We start from the raw sequence: 10,053 nt of genomic DNA, 5'->3' as shown, positions 1-10,053 counted from the left end.
TAGTCCCAGATTGCAATAATCAGCTTAAAATTGTCTGCAATGAAGCTTTATTGATAATTCTTGGTCCTATTACAGCAAAAAAATTTGAAACTCCAATTGTCACTGGGGCAAAAAAAAAAAATTGTCGGGAACTACAATGATAAAATATACAGTTTCGACTTACATACAAATTCAACTTAAGAACAAACCTACAGTCCCTATCTTGTATGTAACCCGGGGACTGCCTGTATAATACTGCCCCCTATGTACAAGAATATAACTACTATAATACTGCCCCCTATGTACAGGAATATAACTACTATAATACTGCCCCTTATGTACAAGAATATAACTACTATAATACTGCCCCCTATGTACAAGAATATAACTACTATAATACTGCCCCCTATGTACAAGAATATAACTACTATAATACTGCCCCCTATGTACAAGAATATAACTACTATAATACTGCTCCCTATGTACAAGAATATAACTACTATAATACTGCTCCCTATGTACAAGAATATAACTACTATAATACTGCCCCCTATGTACAAGAATATAACTACTATAATACTGCCCCCTATGTACAAGAATATAACTACTATAATACTGCTCCCTATGTACAAGAATATAACTACTATAATACTGCCCCCTATGTACAAGAATATAACTACTATAATACTGCCCCTATGTACAAGAATATAACTACTATAATACTGCTCCCTATGTACAAGAATATAACTACTATAATACTGCCCCCTATGTACAAGAATATAACTACTATAATACTGCCCCCTATGTACAAGAATATAACTACTATAATACTGCCCCCTATGTACAGGAATATAACTACTATAATACTGCCCCCTATGTACAAGAATACAACTACTATAATAATGCTCCCTATGTACAAGAATACAACTACTATAATACTGCCCCCTATGTACAGGAATATAACTACTATAATACTGCCCCTATGTACAGGAATATAACTACTATAATACTGCTCCCTATGTACAAGAATATAACTACTATAATACTGCCCCTTATGTACAAGAATATAACTACTATAATACTGCCCCCCATGTACAAGAATATAACTACTATAATACTGCCCCCTATGTACAAGAATATAACTACTATAATACTGCCCCCTATGTACAAGAATACAACTACTATAATAATGCTCCCTATGTACAAGAATACAACTACTATAATACTGCCCCCTATGTACAGGAATATAACTACTATAATACTGCCCCTATGTACAGGAATATAACTACTATAATACTGCTCCCTATGTACAGGAATATAACTACTATAATACTGCCCCCTATGTACAAGAATATAACTACTATAATACTGCCCCCTATGTACAGGAATATAACTACTATAATACTGCCCCTTATGTACAAGAATATAACTACTATAATACTGCCCCTTATGTACAAGAATATAACTACTATAATAGTGCTCCCTATGTACAAGAATAAAACTACTATAATACTGCCCCCTATGTACAAGAATATAACTACTATAATACTGCCCCTTATGTACAAGAATACAACTACTATAATACTGCCCCCTATGTACAAGAATATAACTAATATAATAATGCATCCTGGGTCTCCCTTTCTCCCTGATTACATCTTCTTGGTAATGTGATTATCTTTTGATTTATTCATTGATTGTATGCATCATACCAGTATTTTGCCTGTATACTAAATGTCACATATTTGTAGTCCACTGTCTATTTATTTATGTAACCCTTAGTGGTAATTGCTTTATCTAACTGCTGTATATTATTTGCATCAAGTATTTCGGCTTACTGCAGTGACATCATCCACATTACAGTTGTTTATTGGTTATTATTGGGATTTGGGAGATCTTTTGTTCCCATCCCCCTTTTTGTTGGGGGTTTTTAAATGTTTTTATATTTATCTTTGTAATTATTAAAGTTTGATGTGTTCGATATCGTACATGTGTCGCTTTCCCGCTCAGTTCCGCCGGAACATGCAGGTCCAAATCAGTCAGACCCCCCCCCCCAATTTCTGTTGATGTGCGGCACAATCTGATTGTGTGACCCCTAGTAAATAAGCCACCAATGTGCAGAGGAAGTCCATGAAGCTGGAAGATGTGGAGGAAGAATAAGCCGGCAAGACGAGGAGATGACAGTAGACCAGGCAGAGGAATGAAATGCGGCATCTTAGAGAAACGGTCTGTGACACCCCAGATGACGGTATTACCGGGGGATGGCATAAGATCCGTAACCAAGTCCATAGCACTTGAGTCCACGGGCAGCTGGGTATTGGCAGTGGCAGGAGCAGACCTGCTGGTTTGAGCCATGATGACTTATTTCGAGCATAGGAAGTGCAGGAACTCACAAAGTTTTCTACATCTTTCACCAGACCTGGCCACCAGTAGAAACAAGATGAAAGGGACAGATCTCTGCACCCCAGGGTTCCCCAAGTTAGTATCCTCTTTCGGAGAACAGGTCAGACATAGGTCTTGCCAGGAAGGATCCTCTGGAGCGGCAACGACAAGCCATTTGGGAGGAACAATATGTTGAGGAGTTGGTTCGTCCCCAAGTACATTGGAGGCATGAGAGAGGGCAACGGCTTTGACATTCTTCTCTGCTGGACAGAAATGGATTAGGAAGTTAAAGCGAGAGAAAAAGAGGGAGCAAGAGCCTGTCGTGGATTGAGATGCTGAGCAGTTTGGAGATATAGGAAGTTCTTGTGATCTGCATAGATACAGACTGGGTGACAAGCTCCCTCCTGAAGATAACGCCACTCTTCCAAGGCAAGCTTTATTGTTAGAAGCTCCCGATCACCTATGGTGTAGTTCCTCTCTGCGGCTGAGAAGGTTTTTAAGAGGGAGCCGCAAGTGAAAATTCGGCCTTTAGGCCCTTTCTGGGTGAAAACGGCACTAGCTCCTAGTGATGAAGCGCCAAATTCTAGCAGGATCGGTTTCTCCGTATCAGGCCGAGAGAGTACAGGAGCAGAGGCAAAGGAAGACTTCCGCTTGAGGAAAGCTTCTTCAGCCACCGGTGGCCAGAGCTTAAGATTGTTCGTTTTTCTTGGTCAGCGCCACAATGGGAGACATAAGGGAGGAAAAAAGTGGTATGCACTGCTGGTAGTAATTAGCGAAGCCCAGGAATCCCCGAAGTCAAGGCGAGGCCTCTGAAGTACCGCAGACAATTTTATGGGTTCCTTCTGTAGTCCCTTGTCAGGGTTGACATACCCAAGGAGAGGAAGACTCTTTTGATGTAGTAGACACTTCTAGATCTTGGCATTCAGGCGATTGGCCCTTAGGCACCTAATTACTTGTCGTACCTGAGCCTGATGGGGCTTGAGGTCCGCAGAGACGCAGGTACAGTGCCTACAAGTGGTATTCAACCCCCTGCAGATTTAGCAGGTTTGATAAGAAGCAAATAAGTTAGAGCATTCAAACATCAAACAAGAGCAGGATTTATTAATAGATGCATAAATCTTACAAACCAAAAAGTTACTCAGTTACTTGTTGCTCAGTTAAATTTTAATACATTTTAAACATAAAAGTATGGGCCAATTATTATTCAACCCCTCAAACCACCAGAATTCTGTTTGGTTCCCCTAAAGTATTAAGAAGTAGTTCAGGCACAAAGAACAATGAGCTTCACATGTTTGGATTCATTATCTGTTTTTCCAGCCTTTTCCGACTATTTAAGACCCTCCCCAAACTTGTGAACAGCACTCATACATGGTCAACATGGGAAAGACAAAGGAGCATTCCAAGGCCATTAGAGACAAAATCTTGGATTGTCACAAGGCTGGCAAGGGGTACAAAACCCTTTCCAAGGAGTTGGGCCTACCTGTCTCCACTGTTGGAAGCATCATCCGGAAGTGGAAGGCTTATGGAACTACTGTTAGGCTTCCACGGCCTGGACAGCCTTTGAAAGTTTCCTCCCGTGCCGAGGCCAGGCTTGTCCGAAGAGTCAAGGCTAATCCAAGGACAACAAGGAAGGAGCTCCGTGAAGATCTCATGGCAGTGGGTACATTGGTTTCAGTCAATACCATAAGTAACGTACTCCACCACAATGGTCTCCGTTCCAGACCAGCACGTAAGGTACCTTTACTTTCAAAGCGTCATGTCAAGGCTCATGTACAGTTTGCTCATGATCTCAGACAGGCTGGCTCAAGGTTCTCTGGTCTGATGAGACCAAGATCGAGATCTTTGGTGCCAACCACACACGTGACATTTGGAGACTGGATGGCACTGCAAACGACCCCAAGAATACCATCCCTACAGTCAAGCATGATGGTGTCAGTATCATGCTGTGCAGCTGCTTCTCATCCAAGGGGCCTGGCCATCTGGTCCGCATCCATGGGAAGATGGATAGCACGGCCTACTTGGAGATTTTGGCCAAGAACCTCCTCCATCAAGGATCTTAAGATGCGTCGTCATTTCATCTTCCAACAAGACAACAATCCAAAGCACACAGCCAAAAAAACCAAGGCTTGGTTCAAGAGGGAAAAAATCAAGGTGTTGCAGTGGCCTAGTCAGCCTCCTGACCTTAACCCAATTGAAAACTTGTGGAAGGAGCTCAAGATTAAAGTCAACATGAGACACCCAAAGAACCTAGATAACTTGGAGAAGATCTGCATGGAGGAGTGGGCCAAGATAACTCCAGAGACCTGTGCCGGCCTGATCAGGTCTTATAAAAGACGATTATTAGCTGTAATTGCAAGCAAGGGATATTCCACAAAATATTGAACCTAGAGGTTGAATAATAATTGACCCACACTTTTATGTTTAAAATTTATTAAAATATAACTAAGCAACATAACTTTTTGGTTTGTAAGATTTATGCATCTGTTAATAAATCCTGCTCTTGTTTGAAGTTTGAAGGCTCTAACTTATTTGCTTCTTATCAAACCTGCTAAATCTGCAGGGGGTTGAATACTACTTGTAGGCACTGTATATGGCAAGTCTCTGAAAATGTTGTTGACGAATTCCTGAAATAGGGCTGGTATGTTACAGTGTCAAAACGGCATGACAAGATGCTCGAAGGGTCCATCACGCGTATTGAAGGTGGTCTTAAACGCATCGCCTTCGCGGCTGCGATTATACGCCCCACATAGGTCTTATTTGGTGACCATAGCTCCACATAGACGATCAAAGAGTTCCGTGATCAGAGGCAGTGGGTAGCGGTTCTTCACAGTAATTTTGTTTAGACCGCAATAGTCAATAAAGGGATGGAGTGAACCATCCTTCTTGGCCACGAAAAAGAAACCAGCACCGGCAAGAGAAGAGGACTTGCGTATGAACCTCTTCTGCAGATTCTCCTTCACTTAGGCTAACATAACCGCAGTTTCAGGCACAGACAGTGGATAAACCCTACTTCGTGGAGGAGATGTACCTAGCAGCAGCTCTATAGGGCAGTCGTTAGGGACAGTGCGTGGCACAGTCTCTGCTTGCTTCCCAAAGAAGACATCAGCGGGGAGACCCACCAGAGGCTTGGAGGACACCGGAGAAGACATAGTGGACACAAGATGAAGTGCCACTAGACAGTGTGACTGGCATTCCAAAGCCCAACAAAGAACTTCCCCAGTCTACCAGCTGAGCACAGGTGCGTGGCGCTGCAACCACGGAAGACCCAGACGAATAGAAGATGTAGAACGGGTTGGCGCGTAAAACGACAGTCTCTCTTTGTGCGATGCCCCAACTTGCAGACATAGAGGCTCGTTGGACTGGATCACAGAGAATCTGACGGACGAGATGACCAGCGGCTTCTCAAGATGGACCATAGGAAGATGATTTTGGGAGACCAGGGCAGCATCTACAAAGTTTCCTGCAGAGCCGGAAACTGGCTAGCTGTCATAGAGCTGAGAAGAACAGGGATATTCAGGCATGGAGAAACTTTGCTCTCACTTAGGGACGCTTCTCCCAGAAACAATAGGTGCGTGCATTTTCCGGAGGCTGTGGACAAAGTGGAGAAGTCCAGAGAAAGTGCTCCGGGCTTGCACAGTAGATGAACAGATTCTCCTGTCGATGTTGGGAGTGCTCTTGGGGTGTCAGGCAAGCTCTATCCACCTGCCTGGCCTCCTCTACAGACAAAGAGGGCGGTTGTGAAGGTCTTTGGAAGATAGGGGCCAAATGAGGCAGTCAACGGATCCTGATCTGCACTTGTACAAGGCGCTGCTCCTCCAGATGTCTGAGAACTGGATGTCAATCCGAGTGGCCAGGGTGATGAGCCGTCTTTGACTCGACTAGCCAGTCCTTTCTTGAAGGTGGCGATCAAGGCCGCTTCGTTGCATGAAAACTCGGAGGGAAGAGTACAGACCTTAGCCGCATAGTTGCCAACCGACAACTTGAATCAGCAGGGCAGTTTAAGCGGAAGATGCCTGGGCAAGTTCCTCGAAGACGCATCAGAATTCAGTGAGAAAAATTGTAAGATTAGCTGTGACTGGGCTGTTCCTGTACTGGAGAGGGTTAACCCAGGCCAGAAATTAGTCTGGCCACAAATGCCATCTTAGACCTTTCCGTGGTGAGTAGGCTTCAGCTCGATGTGCAGTGAGCACTGGGTGATGAATCCCCTGCATAACTTGGGGTCTCTGTATTACTTGGAGGGCATAGATAATCGCAGCCTGGGTTCTGTAGAAGACAATGTAGCCGTGGTAGCGAGAGGTGCCACAGAAACTGGACGCTGCTGCTGAGTAACCAACAATTGCTGCATTATGGTCGGTGAGCTGGTTAAGTTGCTGGCTCTGCATGGCAATCTGCTGGGACTGCTAAGCCGCGTTGGTGGCGAGGTCAGCCAGTTCGGGTAGCGGAACCTTGGCAGGATGTAGGTGGCCAAGGCATGGTACAGAATCTGGTCATGGTGCAGGACAGTCGGCAGATGAGCGGAGTCAGGAACATAGTGGAAGGTCAAGGCAGGCGGCAGAAATAAGAGGTCAGGAACGGAAACAAATGTCACAACATATTATCACAGAACTCGCAAAATCAAGCTTTCTATCTGGCTATGAGGCAAAAAGATCTGGCAGTGGAAATTTTTTTTCTGATATAACTTTCCAGGAGGTTAATGATGGCCATGATGTAATACACGATTGGGGGTCTTCCGCTTCTGGTGCGGTCAAGTAAGGTGCAGAGGAGTGGAACTCCGGCGGTGTGCCGCACCCAGGCCAATACCCAGCCATTCCCACAGCTTACCGGAGGTCCTGGGGAGGCAGTTTATGGACCGATACCTTGTCCTCAGCACTGCTAAGCTGGCAAATCAAGCGCAGCCGCAGGAGGCAATGATGCCCGGAGATCCCACGATGGCGCCGGCGCCAGAATGCAATGGGCCTGCTGTGAGACTGAGGAGCTGGGGCATTCTGACTTGGAACGGTCCGATGTGCACACAAATCAGGAAGGCATAGATTATAAAGCACTGGCTAAAGAGGAGGCTTGGCAGCTCACCCCTGACATTCAGAAGACACTGAGATGCACATTACAAGCCTCCTTTTATAGACTGGGGGAAGATATACAGCAGCATGCTGCACATCTCACTACATTGGAAACCAGGGTAATGGCCCTAGAGGGTGATAAGGAGCACATGAAAAATTTGCTTACTAAAGTATGGCAGGAAAATAAAGCACTGCTCCATCGCATAGAGTATCAGGAAAACAGGGGCAGACGAAACAATTTAAGAATAGCGGGCTTCACAGAACAGGTTAAGCAGAGTGGACTGTGGGTATGCGAGAGAGAACTGCCGTATGCACTAGGATACATTTGTGCAGAATTGAACATAAACACTGCATCGGCAACTGTGGGACTCTCAGAGTAAAACTAGGCAAGTAATAATGCGCTTTTTGGACTATAATGACAAAGTAGATCTACAGAGAGCATACCACAAAAGCCACAGACCGCTCACCTACAAAGGTAAACAGGTGCTCATTTTCGAGGATTATATGGCCTCAGTAGCTCAGCAATGCCAAGCGTTCAGCGCAACCTTCACCAGCCTATTCAAGCACAAGATAAAGTTCCAGCTGGCATACCCGGCAGTGTTGCAAGTGTTTCTAGACAATGCTGCACCAAAAGTTTACCGTACCCCTGAGGAGGCAGGCAGGGCAGACAGGTCATCTAGAAGGACCCAGGGAAACGCAACATCCTCGAAGCCTGAAATTTCTGCGGATACATCACCTAAAGAGAAAAGGGAACTACAAAGGGCCAAGAAGATGGATTCATCTGCATCACAAGGAGTGCACAGATGCAGTCCTGCATCTACCTAGAGTACCGCAAAAAGTGAAGGACGCAATACTAGGCAATGGGGGTACTCCATCATGCCCTAGCTGTTTCAATGCTAAGGTGCACAGTTTTGTTTTTTGTTATGCCTTTCTTATGTTATCTCATATGAGATGCTGTTTATTTGTTAGATGTAATCCGGTGTGTGCTGTTGTCTGTTGCTGCTGATCCAATCCCCGGCTGCCCCCCGGGGGGCCCAAAAAAAGGATGGGCTTCGAACATATATCTGCTGTCTCGCATATTGGGGTTGCAGCGAAAACAAAAAGTCTCACACACCTTCCCTCGCTCCAGCGATGGTCCCCTTGGCCGATGATTGGCGCTGACCGGCATCCGTCCTGCTAAATTTACGACTCCTTCCTGTGTCCTCTGCCGAATCTCTGTGACTTGTACTGCTGAGAAAGCTTTCCTATTGTTATTCCTGTGCCTATAGTGATTTCCTGTCGTGACCTCGATTCCTGTTCCTGATGCTGATTCTCTGCCGCCTGTCTTGACCTTCTACCTTGTCTCCGACTCTGCCAGACCACGACTCGATGTCTGCTGATTCTGTACCTCGCCTTGACCACCACTGCTAGCAAAGTTGCGCCTGTGGAGCCAAGAAAGAGAGCTTCCACCAAATGTTGAAGAACTGGTGGATGTAAATTACCACTAGTCATTCACAGCATCAAGATGAGCCTAAACTGTACTGGAATGGAGAAAAGGTAATGAACGGGGGGATGATTATCTCTTACGTTATAGCCCAGAAGAAAATAAAAAGAAATGAGCTTGCAGCTTTGGAATGCATACATAGCCACCATGTCCCAATCTCACATGGTAAATGTATCACGGCCAGTGGGTAGTAAGACTCCTGGGTGGAGCTTAAAGAGGGATGTTGACCTTTTTAAATTGGGAGATAAATCTGGGAATTTACTAGCTCGCTTAGCCAAAGGACAGACTCCCGCAACCAATATCATGGCCTTAAGGGACCCCTACAGATTGATACCATTCTAAGGGACTTCTATGATAAACTCTACGCAGATTCACCTAGCAGTAAGGAAAATGGCTTAGCTTTTTTTTAGATGCTGTTAAACCCCCCACCTTCACTATAGAGCAAAGAAACACCCTTAACGCAGTGATCTCAGAAGACAAAGTTAGAGGTATCATGAAACAGCTTCCCAAGGGAAAAGCACCAGGCCCAGACGCTTTTCCTGGAGAGTTCTACAAAAACCAACATGTCCAGGTAGTCTCAGAGCTGACAAAATTGTTTAATCATATCTTAGAAACAGGACAAATAGGGAAGGACTCTAAGAACGCCCTTATTTAACATACCTAAATCAGGAAGGAACGGACTTGAGCCAGGGTCTTACAGACCCATTTCTTTGATTGATGTGGATATGAAGATTCTGTCCAAGATACTGGTGTCACGGATCGCAGGTGCACGCGTGCCCCCCGCGCTGGTCCCGCTGCCCTGGACTTCCCCGTCACGGATTGTGGGAGCACCCCTGCCCCCCACACTGGTCCTACCCCGGCTGTGGACTTACCACTCCATGCTCCTGCTCCTCTCCGGACTAGGGTGCGCACGGCCGTGCTCTCAGATTTAAAGGGCCAGCGCACAGGTGATTGGCGCTGGCCACTTCCAGGTCTGCATTTAATCCAGCAGCTCCCATCATTCCCCGCTGGATCTTCAAGCCATTCCTGTGAAGAGAAAGCCCTCCTGTGTCTCCAGTGTTCCAGTTCCTCCTCCTGTGTTCCCGTGGTCCTGCTCCTGCTTTCCTGTTCCGTGTCCTAGTGTTCCTTCCTGTGCTGTTCTCCGCTGTCACCCCG

General features: G+C 45.5%; 2 protein-coding genes across 2 annotated transcripts in view; both read left to right on the top strand.

Moving 5' to 3' along the window:
• Window positions 1–10,053, top strand: part of LOC140119963 (uncharacterized) — a 1,020,783-nt gene that overhangs the window by 595,842 nt on the left and 414,888 nt on the right. The window lies entirely within an intron of this gene.
• LOC140119783 (uncharacterized) overlaps window positions 1–10,053 on the top strand; it is a 157,870-nt gene that overhangs the window by 92,724 nt on the left and 55,093 nt on the right.

Source organism: Engystomops pustulosus, chromosome 2 (assembly GCF_040894005.1).
Source record: "Engystomops pustulosus chromosome 2, aEngPut4.maternal, whole genome shotgun sequence".
Taxonomy (NCBI): Eukaryota; Metazoa; Chordata; class Amphibia; order Anura; family Leptodactylidae; genus Engystomops; species Engystomops pustulosus.
This window is presented reverse-complemented; position numbering and strand designations above follow the sequence as displayed.